The 15,162-nt window shown below is 50.2% G+C and overlaps 3 pseudogenes; all 3 read left to right on the top strand.

The window, feature by feature from the left end:
- Nucleotides 1–279: 279 nt before the first annotated feature.
- On the top strand, nt 280–407 carry LOC136590874 (U2 spliceosomal RNA; annotated as a pseudogene).
- Nucleotides 408–6,163: 5,756 nt separating this feature from the next.
- LOC136590867 (U2 spliceosomal RNA) lies at nt 6,164–6,291 on the top strand (annotated as a pseudogene).
- Nucleotides 6,292–12,050: 5,759 nt separating this feature from the next.
- On the top strand, nt 12,051–12,178 carry LOC136590878 (U2 spliceosomal RNA; annotated as a pseudogene).
- Nucleotides 12,179–15,162: the final 2,984 nt, after the last annotated feature.

The following is a 15,162-nucleotide window of genomic DNA, read 5'->3' as shown; positions in this document are numbered from 1 at the left end:
GGACCCCCCCACCCCCGACATTGCGATCGGCGCTATGCAATGGATATGGATGCATTAGACACCTGCAGGTAGTAAAATACCTGCGGATGTCATTTTTCCCTGCAGGCGCGGGTCCCGCGTGCAGGAAAAAATCCGGACATGCTCCATTCAGGCGCGGGTCTCCCGCGGGGACGGCTCACCCTGGTTGAGAAGGCGTTGGGCGGGGCTATGCAAAGGTCTTCCGGCTCCCTTAGTGCATTGTGGGTGTGCCCGGAGTGCTGGCTGAGCGTGTTGCATCTGATACGTCCCCTATCTGGGGATCATATATTAAATGGATATTTAGAACAGGGAGCTGGAAAAAGTGCTTGCTCTGTCCACTCCGCACATTGACCTGGTATTGCAGTACCTCCAGTACTGGTGCACCCCCTTTCCTACAGCAGTTTCCAAAAGCAGGAAAAAAAACTGATGAGCAAGAGGTGCAGCGCAGCTGCGGCTGCTAACAACCAAGCACTTAGATTTAGGCTTCATGTCCACGTGATACATGGCGGAAGTATCGCATGATACTTGTGCGACGGCTCGTGTTTTTGCGTGATGTCCTGTAGTTTTTATTTGTACCATTTTGGAGTTTATAAGACTTTATCGCTGTTTATTATAACTTTTTTTGGAGATAGGAATCGGTTACGTGCACACTTCCCATAGACTTGTACAGGGACCCTTGGTGCGCAAATGTGCACAAAAATAGAGCATGGTGAGGTTTTGCACGCATGCGAAATGTGTGAGTAAAGAGAATTCTGAAGGCATCCATTGAAACAAATATGTTTGTGTGAAGCGGCCCTTACTGTACTTTTGTTAGCACGAATCAAGCACATTTGCAAGCGCAAAAAAACACGCAACCATGCCGCCATTTATTGAAATGGGCTCTCTTGGAGCGTTAAGGATATGGGGGCGTGGTCAGACCATGATATTGTTCCAATATCCGCCTGTAAAACCCCCTCGAGGCCTGCCCGCGGCAGCAGGAACATATCTATCCTAGAATAAGATGCATGTGGCGCGGAGAGAAACGTGTAGTCCCTCTACGATCCATGCATGCACCTCCACACGTCGTATAATTCTTCTGAGTGTATGATTGGGACAATGGGTGACATGCCCCTGCCGCTCGCGGTGGAGTCCAAGGTAGGGTCCACCACTGAGTTTAGATCTCCTCCGATCACCAAATTCCCCTCTCGAATTTTAGCCACTTCGGAAAGAACATGTTTGAAGAATTTGGCCTGCCTTTTAAATGGGAAGTAGACATTTACTAGAGTGTAGGTGGTGGCGTTAATTACGCAGACTAATATTAGAAATCGCCCGCCTGGGTCCACGTATACGTTTTTTTGGGAAAATGTAACGTTCCAGCTAATGGCTATCATTACGCCTTTCTTTTTTTCCCCTTCATTTGATGCCAGGAAAATGTTTGGAAATTTAGGGTGGTTGCAGGGGGGGTGTTTATCTCTCAGGAAGTGTGTCTCTTGGGCGAGGAAGATGTCTGAGTGGGACTTAAGAGCCTGTCTCCAAAGCATGCTACGTTTATAGGGGCTGTTCAGGCCTTTTACATTTAGGGATGTGATGCTAATGGGCATAACTGGTAGGTGGTTTATACGCTGGGGAGTCGTTGTGTTTTTTCATATTAAGTATGGTGGGGGGGGGTAGGGAAGTGGCCTCCTACTGAACCTTTTATAACTATATTTGACATAAGGAAAAAAAACATCATTAACAGTTAACAAAATCAAAATATTGTTCATCCAGCGCCTATCTGCACTGGATGAATGAACCTTAGGTAGGGGTGACATTTTAAACCATCCACTTTAGGCTCCGTAAAGGAGAAATATAACTATGGGTTCAAGACCCTTTACAACATCAATTTATGCGTGTCTGCCATGCTTATCTGATGTTTTCCAGTCTTGTTCGATTCTTGTAGGAGATTCTACCGCCGTCCTCAGAGGCTTCTGAAGGATAGGGATCCCCCATTGTTTCAGGAACGAGACGCCTTCTTCTGGCGAGGTGGCAACCTGGATGGTTCCATTTTTTGAGATCCGTAGTTTGGTTGGGAATCCCCATCTATACTTGATGTGCGCCTCTCGTAGTGCTGCTGTAACTTCTGTAAACTTTCTCCGAGACTGCAGAGTGGCGGCTGAAAGATCTGGAAATATTTGTATGTCTTCATATGGAGTCGGTAGTGTGCCTCTACGCCTTCCAACTGCCAAGACTTCCTCTTTTATTTTATGGAAGTGTATTCTTGCTAAGATTTCTCTGGGGGCTGACTCAGGGACAGAGCGTGCTTTTGGAATTCTGTGGGCTCTGTCAACTGCATATTCGATCTCGGGAAGGTCCGGGAGGAGCGTTTGGAGTAATTTGAGTATATATTGTGGAATGTCAGGGGGGGTCACAGTCTCTGGAACTCCCCTAAATTTGAGATTGTTTCTTCTGGATCGGTCTTCCAAGTCTATGACCTTCTCTCTCAAATATGCGACTTCTTCCATACTGCCATGCGCATCTACCAACTCGTTGTGGGCTTTGGTAAATTCTCCCATTTTCCGTTCAAGGTGGTCAGTTCTGGTAGCTAGGTGGTCGATGTTAGATTGTAATTGACCAGAGAGGCTCTGTATATCTTTAGAAATGTCCTTTTGCAGCGAGATTAGCATAGTCTTCAGAGCGTTTATAGTTAAGGGGCTTTCAGAGTCGGGATAAGCTTGGAGATTGTTGATAGGATCTGTCTGCGGGGGAGTTTCTTGTGGATTGTTATTTTGGCTCTTTTTTGCCGCCGGTCCTTTTGGGGAGGGGGAGGCTGGTAGGGGGTCCTGAACATTCCTTTTCCCTCCGCTTCCAGGGGAGGTGTTGGGATTGGCTGGGGTAGGCGGGACAGATCCTGTGGAGGAGTATGGAGACAGAGCCGCAGGGCTGTGGGTGTTGGGTATTTCTTCGGTTACGGGGATGTTTGAATGAGATGTGGCGGGTTTGTTTTTGTTGCTCTGTGTGCCAGGCGGGAAGTACTCTGAGAGTCTCCTGGGGGCCGTTGCTTTAATACGTCGCTTATCCATCCTGAATAGTTAATTCTTGGATATGCGCTGTGGATTGGTCGCTATTTGTTGTATAGTGGTCTACTGGGTGGCGTATTCTTTATGGAGGCGTTGGAAGGCGTAGTTGTTTGTTAAAAGTTCCTTTAGAAGCTCATTGATGTTGAGTGGTCCTGTTATGTGTTGCTGAGGAGCCTCATGTGGCGGGTGGAGTTAGAACATAGAGTCCTGCTATTCCATCTTGAGTGCCTTAGGTAGCGCTCCTGTAGAGTTTTGAAGATTTGTTAAGTGTGGCTTTGCCTGATAAGAGTCCTTTCTTTTTTTAGAACTATCAGTATTTGCTGAGAAGAAAGTGTTTGGGATTGAGGAGTCCGCTGGGTCGCACCGGGAATTTGATATTTGCGTCTGCGAGGCGCGCGATGTATTGCTTCCTTGGGTGTTGCGGGGGCTGGGACTTGCTTCCAGGCTATTTTGTAATGCTGAGGAGGCTATATAGTGTTTTTCTGTCAGTACCCTTTGGCACAGGGTCTGTCTTTGTGGGTTGCTGACAGTTTCTATATAGCAGTCTGGCTATGCAGATATTCCTCCACAGATCACTTGGCAGTAAGGTGGGGAGGTATTCTCCTTGTAGTTAACTGTGGGTCCCTCTTCTCAACACACTTAGGCCTCATGTCCACGGGGAAAATCAGATCCGCTGCAGATTCTCCATGTAGAATCTGCAGCGGGTCACTCCTGCCCCGCGGACATGAGCGCTGAAAATGGGAATAAATGAGAATAAACTCACCTCCCATCCGCTCCGTTTCTTCTCTTCGCGGCGGTGTCATCTTCTCTCGTCGCGGCCGGATCTTCATTCTTCGGCTCGGCGGATGTGCATGATGACGTCGGTGACGTGCCTCGCGCATGCGCCGGGCCGAAGCAAAATGATCCGGCCGCGACTGAGAGAAGATGGCGCGGCGCCGAAGAGAAGAACCGGAGCGTGTAAGTAAAATATGATTTTTGTGTCCCGCGGATCCGGACGGCTTCCATAGGCTTCAATAGAAGCCCGCGGGAGCCGTCCCCGCGGGAGACCCGCATGAAAATGGAGCATGGTCCAGATTTTTTTCATGCTCCATTTTTTTTAAAATCACTTTTATTGACGATCCGCGGGTATTTATCTACCCGCGGGTGGTCAATGCATCCCTATGGGGTGCGGATCCGCGCGCGGGAGAAGAGTTAAAATCCGCTGCGGATTTTAATTCTTATTTTCCCCGTGGACATGAGGCCTTAGGCCTCCTTCCCACGAACGGATTTACGCCGCGTAAATCCGCGGCAAAAATCCGCTGCGTTGCCCCATGCTATTAGGTTCTATTGAACCTAATAGCACAATGCACACGATGCGTAATTCCACCGCGGAATTACGCACCGTGAAATCTCCCGTTGTCACCCGCAGCATGTTCTATTTGCTGCGGGTGTACGCGCTGACGGCTTCCGTTCACGCTATCTCCCGCTGCAACCAGCGGAAGATAGCGTGAAAAAACGCTTCCCCGCCTACCGCCGCGCGTCATATGACGCGGCCGGCGCGTCACGTGACACGGCCGGCCGCGTCATGTGACGCGGTGGGCGTGTCACATGACGCGACGGCGGTGTGCAGGGAAGTGTCTTCACGCGATCTTCCGCTGGTAAGTATGGGGTCTCTGGGGGGCGCCGTGACGGGCTTCACTGCGTAATATTACGCGGCGGAGCCCGTCACGCTCGTGGGAAGGAGGCCTTAGGGGCCTCGTTGCTCTTTCTAATGGGCAAGGATTGGCTTTGTTTAGTGCTTTGAGAAAGGGATGAGAAGAGGTTCAGGTCCTGGTTATCTCTGTTTTGGCCACTAGATGGTGCTGTGGTGCATTGATATTTGAATTGCACTATACTTTAATGGAGCCTGCTGTCGGTCTGAGAGCTCCGGGGAGAGGACCTCCGTTCCCCCGCTGCACGTCAGAAATAGTGAGTACTGCTTTAAACTTTGCCTGGTGTTGATGTGCTGGGAGGATCACAGTATCCTCTCTTTTTTACTTTTCTGCTCTGGTCTGGCTAGTATGCCAAGCAGCCTGCTCGACTCAGGGGGGAGGGGGGGCGAGATGGCCGCTGCCTCACAGGGAGCTAGAGACTAGGTGCAGATCTTCCGGTGTGCCCGCCCGTGCTGATTGTCGGCTCTGGGGAGCAGGAGGGGGAAAACCACCAGCGTGGGGATTAGTCCAGCGGGGGATCACCCTGATGATTGTATGTGCCGCCGAGTTGCAGGTTGGTGGCCACGGCGGTATATTCAGAGGGAGGGAGCCGCGGCTGTGTATTTGCAAGGCGCTGCGGTGAGAGCGCGGGCACTGAGGGTGACAGAGCCTCCCCTCCAAGTCGGCAGGGGTTACCTTGTGCCATAGTCCTCTGCTTGGGGCTCCGTGAGCGGTCCTCGCCGGGTGTTTCTGAGCGCGGTACTTGTCGGGTTAGGGCGCGGGCCGCTGTGCAGGGCCGCGGCTCTTCGGCTTCTTTTTGGCGGCTGGAGATCACCAGGTGAGCCTTGTCCGGGCCGGTTGTGGGTTCTGGTGGGTCCCCAGGTGCTGTGCTCTTGTCTGCCTCTGTTTGGGTCACTGATTTGACCCAGAAAAGGGCTGAAAAGGGAGATTCTGTGGAGGAGCAAAACAGCGTGCGACCTCTCTCCTTGCTTGCTAAGCCACGGCCCGGGCCATAGTGTTTTTACGTCCTCCCGAAGTGGGCTTTATTCTCTGAGGAAGTAAAAACATTTGTCCTGAGGAGAATAAAGCCCCTCGGGCTCTGGACGTGACAGCTCCATGCTGTCGGTGTCCGCAGCATGGAGCTGTCATCCCCGGCTGTTCGGACCCCCCCACCCCCGACATTGCGATCGGCGCTATGCAATGGATATGGATGCATTAGACACCTGCAGGTAGTAAAATACCTGCGGATGTCATTTTTCCCTGCAGGCGCGGGTCCCGCGTGCAGGAAAAAATCCGGACATGCTCCATTCAGGCGCGGGTCTCCCGCGGGGACGGCTCACCCTGGTTGAGAAGGCGTTGGGCGGGGCTATGCAAAGGTCTTCCGGCTCCCTCAGTGCATTGTGGGTGTGCCCGGAGTGCTGGCTGAGCGTGTTGCATCTGATACGTCCCCTATCTGGGGATCATATATTAAATGGATTTTTAGAACAGGGAGCTGGAAAAAGTGCTTGCTCTGTCCACTCCGCACATTGACCTGGTATTGCAGTACCTCCAGTACTGGTGCACCCCCTTTCCTACAGCAGTTTCCAAAAGCAGGAAAAAAAACTGATGAGCAAGAGGTGCAGCGCAGCTGCGGCTGCTAACAACCAAGCACTTAGATTTAGGCCTCATGTCCACGTGATACATGGCGGAAGTATCGCATGATACTTGTGCGACGGCTCGTGTTTTTGCGTGATGTCCTGTAGTTTTTATTTGTACCATTTTGGAGTTTATAAGACTTTATCGCTGTTTATTATAACTTTTTTTGGAGATAGGAATCGGTTACGTGCACACTTCCCATAGACTTGTACAGGGACCCTTGGTGCGCAAATGTGCACAAAAATAGAGCATGGTGAGGTTTTGCACGCATGCGAAATGTGTGAGTAAAGAGAATTCTGAAGGCATCCATTGAAACAAATATGTTTGTGTGAAGCGGCCCTTACTGTACTTTTGTTAGCACGAATCAAGCACATTTGCAAGCGCAAAAAAAACACGCAACCATGCCGCCATTTATTGAAATGGGCTCTCTTGGAGCGTTAAGGATATGGGGGCGTGGTCAGACCATGATATTGTTCCAATATCCGCCTGTAAAACCCCCTCGAGGCCTGCCCGCGGCAGCAGGAACATATCTATCCTAGAATAAGATGCATGTGGCGCGGAGAGAAACGTGTAGTCCCTCTATGATCCATGCATGCACCTCCACACGTCGTATAATTCTTCTGAGTGTATGATTGGGACAATGGGTGACATGCCCCTGCCGCTCGCGGTGGAGTCCAAGGTAGGGTCCACCACTGAGTTTAGATCTCCTCCGATCACCAAATTCCCCTCTCGAATTTTAGCCACTTCGGAAAGAACATGTTTGAAGAATTTGGCCTGCCTTTTAAATGGGAAGTAGACATTTACTAGAGTGTAAGTGGTGGCGTTAATTACGCAGACTAATATTAGAAATCGCCCGCCTGGGTCCACGTATACGTTTTTTTGGGAAAATGTAACGTTCCGGCTAATGGCTATCATTACGCCTTTCTTTTTTTTCCCTTCATTTGATGCCAGGAAAATGTTTGGAAATTTAGGGTGGTTGCAGGGGGGGTGTTTATCTCTCAGGAAGTGTGTCTCTTGGGCGAGGAAGATGTCTGAGTGGGACTTAAGAGCCTGTCTCCAAAGCATGCTACGTTTATAGGGGCTGTTCAGGCCTTTTACATTTAGGGATGTGATGCTAATGGGCATAACTGGTAGGTGGTTTATACGCTGGGGAGTCGTTGTGTTTTTTGATATTAAGTATGGTGGGGGGGGGGGTAGGGAAGTGGCCTCCTACTGAACCTTTCATAACTATATTTGACATAAGGAAAAAAAACATCATTAACAGTTAACAAAATCAAAATATTGTTCATCCAGCGCCTATCTGCACTGGATGAATGAACCTTAGGTAGGGGTGGCATTTTAAACCATCCACTTTAGGCTCCGTAAAGGAGAAATATAACTATGGGTTCAAGACCCTTTACAACATCAATTTATGCGTGTCTGCCATGCTTATCTGATGTTTTCCAGTCTTGTTCGATTCTTGTAGGAGATTCTACCGCCGTCCTCAGAGTCTTCTGAAGGATAGGGATCCCCCATTGTTTCAGGAACGAGACGCCTTCTTCTGGCGAGGTGGCAACCTGGATGGTTCCATTTTTTGAGATCAGTAGTTTGGTTGGGAATCCCCATCTATACTTGATGTGCGCCTCTCGTAGTGCTGCTGTAACTTCTGTAAACTTTCTCCGAGACTGCAGAGTGGCGGCTGAAAGATCTAGAAATATTTGTATGTCTTCATATGGAGTCGGTAGTGTGCCTCTACGCCTTCCAACTGCCAAGACTTCCTCTTTTATTTTATGGAAGTGTATTCTTGCTAAGATTTCTCTGGGGGCTGACTCAGGGACAGAGCGTGCTTTTGGAATTCTGTGGGCTCTGTCAACTGCATATTCGATCTCGGGAAGGTCCGGGAGGAGCGTTTGGAGTAATTTGAGTATATATTGTGGAATGTCAGGGGGGGTCACAGTCTCTGGAACTCCCCTAAATTTGAGATTGTTTCTTCTGGATCGGTCTTCCAAGTCTATGACCTTCTCTCTCAAATATGCGACTTCTTCCATACTGCCATGCGCATCTACCAACTCGTTGTGGGCTTTGGTAAATTCTCCCATTTTCCGTTCAAGGTGGTCAGTTCTGGTAGCTAGGTGGTCGATGTTAGATTGTAATTGACCAGAGAGGCTCTGTATATCTTTAGAAATGTCCTTTTGCAGCGAGATTAGCATAGTCTTCAGAGCGTTTATAGTTAAGGGGCTTTCAGAGTCGGGATAAGCTTGGAGATTGTTGATAGGATCTGTCTGCGGGGGAGTTTCTTGTGGATTGTTATTTTGGCTCTTTTTTGCCGCCGGTCCTTTTGGGGAGGGGGAGGCTGGTAGGGGGTCCTGAACATTCCTTTTCCCTCCGCTTCCAGGGGAGGTGTTGGGATTGGCTGGGGTAGGCGGGACAGATCCTGTGGAGGAGTATGGAGACAGAGCCGCAGGGCTGTGGGTGTTGGGTATTTCTTCGGTTACGGGGATGTTTGAATGAGATGTGGCGGGTTTGTTTTTGTTGCTCTGTGTGCCAGGCGGGAAGTACTCTGAGAGTCTCCTGGGGGCCGTTGCTTTAATACGTCGCTTATCCATCCTGAATAGTTAATTCTTGGATATGCGCTGTGGATTGGTCGCTATTTGTTGTATAGTGGTCTACTGGGTGGCGTATTCTTTATGGAGGCGTTGGAAGGCGTAGTTGTTTGTTAAAAGTTCCTTTAGAAGCTCATTGATGTTGAGTGGTCCTGTTATGTGTTGCTGAGGAGCCTCATGTGGCGGGTGGAGTTAGAACATAGAGTCCTGCTATTCCATCTTGAGTGCCTTAGGTAGCGCTCCTGTAGAGTTTTGAAGATTTGTTAAGTGTGGCTTTGCCTGATAAGAGTCCTTTCTTTTTTTAGAACTATCAGTATTTGCTGAGAAGAAAGTGTTTGGGATTGAGGAGTCCGCTGGGTCGCACCGGGAATTTGATATTTGCGTCTGCGAGGCGCGCGATGTATTGCTTCCTTGGGTGTTGCGGGGGCTGGGACTTGCTTCCAGGCTATTTTGTAATGCTGAGGAGGCTATATAGTGTTTTTCTGTCAGTACCCTTTGGCACAGGGTCTGTCTTTGTGGGTTGCTGACAGTTTCTATATAGCAGTCTGGCTATGCAGATATTCCTCCACAGATCACTTGGCAGTAAGGTGGGGAGGTATTCTCCTTGTAGTTAACTGTGGGTCCCTCTTCTCAACACACTTAGGCCTCATGTCCACGGGGAAAATCAGATCCGCTGCAGATTCTCCATGTAGAATCTGCAGCGGGTCACTCCTGCCCCGCGGACATGAGCGCTGAAAATGGGAATAAATGAGAATAAACTCACCTCCCATCCGCTCCGTTTCTTCTCTTCGCGGCGGCGTCATCTTCTCTCGTCGCGGCCGGATCTTCATTCTTCGGCTCGGCGGATGTGCATGATGACGTCGGTGACGTGCCTCGCGCATGCGCCGGGCCGAAGCAAAATGATCCGGCCGCGACTGAGAGAAGATGGCGCGGCGCCGAAGAGAAGAACCGGAGCGTGTAAGTAAAATATGATTTTTGTGTCCCGCGGATCCGGACGGCTTCCATAGGCTTCAATAGAAGCCCGCGGGAGCCGTCCCCGCGGGAGACCCGCATGAAAATGGAGCATGGTCCAGATTTTTTTCATGCTCCATTTTTTTTAAAATCACTTTTATTGACGATCCGCGGGTATTTATCTACCCGCGGGTGGTCAATGCATCCCTATGGGGTGCGGATCCGCGCGCGGGAGAAGAGTTAAAATCCGCTGCGGATTTTAATTCTTATTTTCCCCGTGGACATGAGGCCTTAGGCCTCCTTCCCACGAACGGATTTACGCCGCGTAAATTCGCGGCAAAAATCCGCTGCGTTGCCCCATGCTATTAGGTTCTATTGAACCTAATAGCACAATGCACACGATGCGTAATTCCACCGCGGAATTACGCACCGTGAAATCTCCCGTTGTCACCCGCAGCATGTTCTATTTGCTGCGGGTGTACGCGCTGACGGCTTCCGTTCACGCTATCTCCCGCTGCAACCAGCGGAAGATAGCGTGAAAAAACGCTTCCCCGCCTACCGCCGCGCGTCATATGACGCGGCCGGCGCGTCACGTGACACGGCCGGCCGCGTCATGTGACGCGGTGGGCGTGTCACATGACGCGACGGCGGTGTGCAGGGAAGTGTCTTCACGCGATCTTCCGCTGGTAAGTATGGGGTCTCTGGGGGGCGCCGTGACGGGCTTCACTGCGTAATATTACGCGGCGGAGCCCGTCACGCTCGTGGGAAGGAGGCCTTAGGGGCCTCGTTGCTCTTTCTAATGGGCAAGGATTGGCTTTGTTTAGTGCTTTGAGAAAGGGATGAGAAGAGGTTCAGGTCCTGGTTATCTCTGTTTTGGCCACTAGATGGTGCTGTGGTGCATTGATATTTGAATTGCACTATACTTTAATGGAGCCTGCTGTCGGTCTGAGAGCTCCGGGGAGAGGACCTCCGTTCCCCCGCTGCACGTCAGAAATAGTGAGTACTGCTTTAAACTTTGCCTGGTGTTGATGTGCTGGGAGGATCACAGTATCCTCTCTTTTTTACTTTTCTGCTCTGGTCTGGCTAGTATGCCAAGCAGCCTGCTCGACTCAGGGGGGAGGGGGGGCGAGATGGCCGCTGCCTCACAGGGAGCTAGAGACTAGGTGCAGATCTTCCGGTGTGCCCGCCCGTGCTGATTGTCGGCTCTGGGGAGCAGGAGGGGGAAAACCACCAGCGTGGGGATTAGTCCAGCGGGGGATCACCCTGATGATTGTATGTGCCGCCGAGTTGCAGGTTGGTGGCCACGGCGGTATATTCAGAGGGAGGGAGCCGCGGCTGTGTATTTGCAAGGCGCTGCGGTGAGAGCGCGGGCACTGAGGGTGACAGAGCCTCCCCTCCAAGTCGGCAGGGGTTACCTTGTGCCATAGTCCTCTGCTTGGGGCTCCGTGAGCGGTCCTCGCCGGGTGTTTCTGAGCGCGGTACTTGTCGGGTTAGGGCGCGGGCCGCTGTGCAGGGCCGCGGCTCTTCGGCTTCTTTTTGGCGGCTGGAGATCACCAGGTGAGCCTTGTCCGGGCCGGTTGTGGGTTCTGGTGGGTCCCCAGGTGCTGTGCTCTTGTCTGCCTCTGTTTGGGTCACTGATTTGACCCAGAAAAGGGCTGAAAAGGGAGATTCTGTGGAGGAGCAAAACAGCGTGCGACCTCTCTCCTTGCTTGCTAAGCCACGGCCCGGGCCATAGTGTTTTTACGTCCTCCCGAAGTGGGCTTTATTCTCTGAGGAAGTAAAAACATTTGTCCTGAGGAGAATAAAGCCCCTCGGGCTCTGGACGTGACAGCTCCATGCTGTCGGTGTCCGCAGCATGGAGCTGTCATCCCCGGCTGTTCGGACCCCCCCACCCCCGACATTGCGATCGGCGCTATGCAATGGATATGGATGCATTAGACACCTGCAGGTAGTAAAATACCTGCGGATGTCATTTTTCCCTGCAGGCGCGGGTCCCGCGTGCAGGAAAAAATCCGGACATGCTCCATTCAGGCGCGGGTCTCCCGCGGGGACGGCTCACCCTGGTTGAGAAGGCGTTGGGCGGGGCTATGCAAAGGTCTTCCGGCTCCCTCAGTGCATTGTGGGTGTGCCCGGAGTGCTGGCTGAGCGTGTTGCATCTGATACGTCCCCTATCTGGGGATCATATATTAAATGGATTTTTAGAACAGGGAGCTGGAAAAAGTGCTTGCTCTGTCCACTCCGCACATTGACCTGGTATTGCAGTACCTCCAGTACTGGTGCACCCCCTTTCCTACAGCAGTTTCCAAAAGCAGGAAAAAAAACTGATGAGCAAGAGGTGCAGCGCAGCTGCGGCTGCTAACAACCAAGCACTTAGATTTAGGCCTCATGTCCACGTGATACATGGCGGAAGTATCGCATGATACTTGTGCGACGGCTCGTGTTTTTGCGTGATGTCCTGTAGTTTTTATTTGTACCATTTTGGAGTTTATAAGACTTTATCGCTGTTTATTATAACTTTTTTTGGAGATAGGAATCGGTTACATGCACACTTCCCATAGACTTGTACAGGGACCCTTGGTGCGCAAATGTGCACAAAAATAGAGCATGGTGAGGTTTTGCACGCATGCGAAATGTGTGAGTAAAGAGAATTCTGAAGGCATCCATTGAAACAAATATGTTTGTGTGAAGCGGCCCTTACTGTACTTTTGTTAGCACGAATCAAGCACATTTGCAAGCGCAAAAAAACACGCAACCATGCCGCCATTTATTGAAATGGGCTCTCTTGGAGCGTTAAGGATATGGGGGCGTGGTCAGACCATGATATTGTTCCAATATCCGCCTGTAAAACCCCCTCGAGGCCTGCCCGCGGCAGCAGGAACATATCTATCCTAGAATAAGATGCATGTGGCGCGGAGAGAAACGTGTAGTCCCTCTATGATCCATGCATGCACCTCCACACGTCGTATAATTCTTCTGAGTGTATGATTGGGACAATGGGTGACATGCCCCTGCCGCTCGCGGTGGAGTCCAAGGTAGGGTCCACCACTGAGTTTAGATCTCCTCCGATCACCAAATTCCCCTCTCGAATTTTAGCCACTTCGGAAAGAACATGTTTGAAGAATTTGGCCTGCCTTTTAAATGGGAAGTAGACATTTACTAGAGTGTAAGTGGTGGCGTTAATTACGCAGACTAATATTAGAAATCGCCCGCCTGGGTCCACGTATACGTTTTTTTGGGAAAATGTAACGTTCCGGCTAATGGCTATCATTACGCCTTTCTTTTTTTTCCCTTCATTTGATGCCAGGAAAATGTTTGGAAATTTAGGGTGGTTGCAGGGGGGGTGTTTATCTCTCAGGAAGTGTGTCTCTTGGGCGAGGAAGATGTCTGAGTGGGACTTAAGAGCCTGTCTCCAAAGCATGCTACGTTTATAGGGGCTGTTCAGGCCTTTTACATTTAGGGATGTGATGCTAATGGGCATAACTGGTAGGTGGTTTATACGCTGGGGAGTCGTTGTGTTTTTTGATATTAAGTATGGTGGGGGGGGGGGGGTAGGGAAGTGGCCTCCTACTGAACCTTTTATAACTATATTTGACATAAGGAAAAAAAACATCATTAACAGTTAACAAAATCAAAATATTGTTCATCCAGCGCCTATCTGCACTGGATGAATGAACCTTAGGTAGGGGTGGCATTTTAAACCATCCACTTTAGGCTCCGTAAAGGAGAAATATAACTATGGGTTCAAGACCCTTTACAACATCAATTTATGCGTGTCTGCCATGCTTATCTGATGTTTTCCAGTCTTGTTCGATTCTTGTAGGAGATTCTACCGCCGTCCTCAGAGTCTTCTGAAGGATAGGGATCCCCCATTGTTTCAGGAACGAGACGCCTTCTTCTGGCGAGGTGGCAACCTGGATGGTTCCATTTTTTGAGATCAGTAGTTTGGTTGGGAATCCCCATCTATACTTGATGTGCGCCTCTCGTAGTGCTGCTGTAACTTCTGTAAACTTTCTCCGAGACTGCAGAGTGGCGGCTGAAAGATCTAGAAATATTTGTATGTCTTCATATGGAGTCGGTAGTGTGCCTCTACGCCTTCCAACTGCCAAGACTTCCTCTTTTATTTTATGGAAGTGTATTCTTGCTAAGATTTCTCTGGGGGCTGACTCAGGGACAGAGCGTGCTTTTGGAATTCTGTGGGCTCTGTCAACTGCATATTCGATCTCGGGAAGGTCCGGGAGGAGCGTTTGGAGTAATTTGAGTATATATTGTGGAATGTCAGGGGGGGTCACAGTCTCTGGAACTCCCCTAAATTTGAGATTGTTTCTTCTGGATCGGTCTTCCAAGTCTATGACCTTCTCTCTCAAATATGCGACTTCTTCCATACTGCCATGCGCATCTACCAACTCGTTGTGGGCTTTGGTAAATTCTCCCATTTTCCGTTCAAGGTGGTCAGTTCTGGTAGCTAGGTGGTCGATGTTAGATTGTAATTGACCAGAGAGGCTCTGTATATCTTTAGAAATGTCCTTTTGCAGCGAGATTAGCATAGTCTTCAGAGCGTTTATAGTTAAGGGGCTTTCAGAGTCGGGATAAGCTTGGAGATTGTTGATAGGATCTGTCTGCGGGGGAGTTTCTTGTGGATTGTTATTTTGGCTCTTTTTTGCCGCCGGTCCTTTTGGGGAGGGGGAGGCTGGTAGGGGGTCCTGAACATTCCTTTTCCCTCCGCTTCCAGGGGAGGTGTTGGGATTGGCTGGGGTAGGCGGGACAGATCCTGTGGAGGAGTATGGAGACAGAGCCGCAGGGCTGTGGGTGTTGGGTATTTCTTCGGTTACGGGGATGTTTGAATGAGATGTGGCGGGTTTGTTTTTGTTGCTCTGTGTGCCAGGCGGGAAGTACTCTGAGAGTCTCCTGGGGGCCGTTGCTTTAATACGTCGCTTATCCATCCTGAATAGTTAATTCTTGGATATGCGCTGTGGATTGGTCGCTATTTGTTGTATAGTGGTCTACTGGGTGGCGTATTCTTTATGGAGGCGTTGGAAGGCGTAGTTGTTTGTTAAAAGTTCCTTTAGAAGCTCATTGATGTTGAGTGGTCCTGTTATGTGTTGCTGAGGAGCCTCATGTGGCGGGTGGAGTTAGAACATAGAGTCCTGCTATTCCATCTTGAGTGCCTTAGGTAGCGCTCCTGTAGAGTTTTGAAGATTTGTTAAGTGTGGCTTTGCCTGATAAGAGTCCTTTCTTTTTTTAGAACTATCAGTATTTGCTGAGAAGAAAGTG

Source organism: Eleutherodactylus coqui, unplaced genomic scaffold, assembly GCF_035609145.1.
Source record: "Eleutherodactylus coqui strain aEleCoq1 unplaced genomic scaffold, aEleCoq1.hap1 HAP1_SCAFFOLD_65, whole genome shotgun sequence".
NCBI lineage: Eukaryota > Metazoa > Chordata > Amphibia > Anura > Eleutherodactylidae > Eleutherodactylus > Eleutherodactylus coqui.
This window is presented reverse-complemented; position numbering and strand designations above follow the sequence as displayed.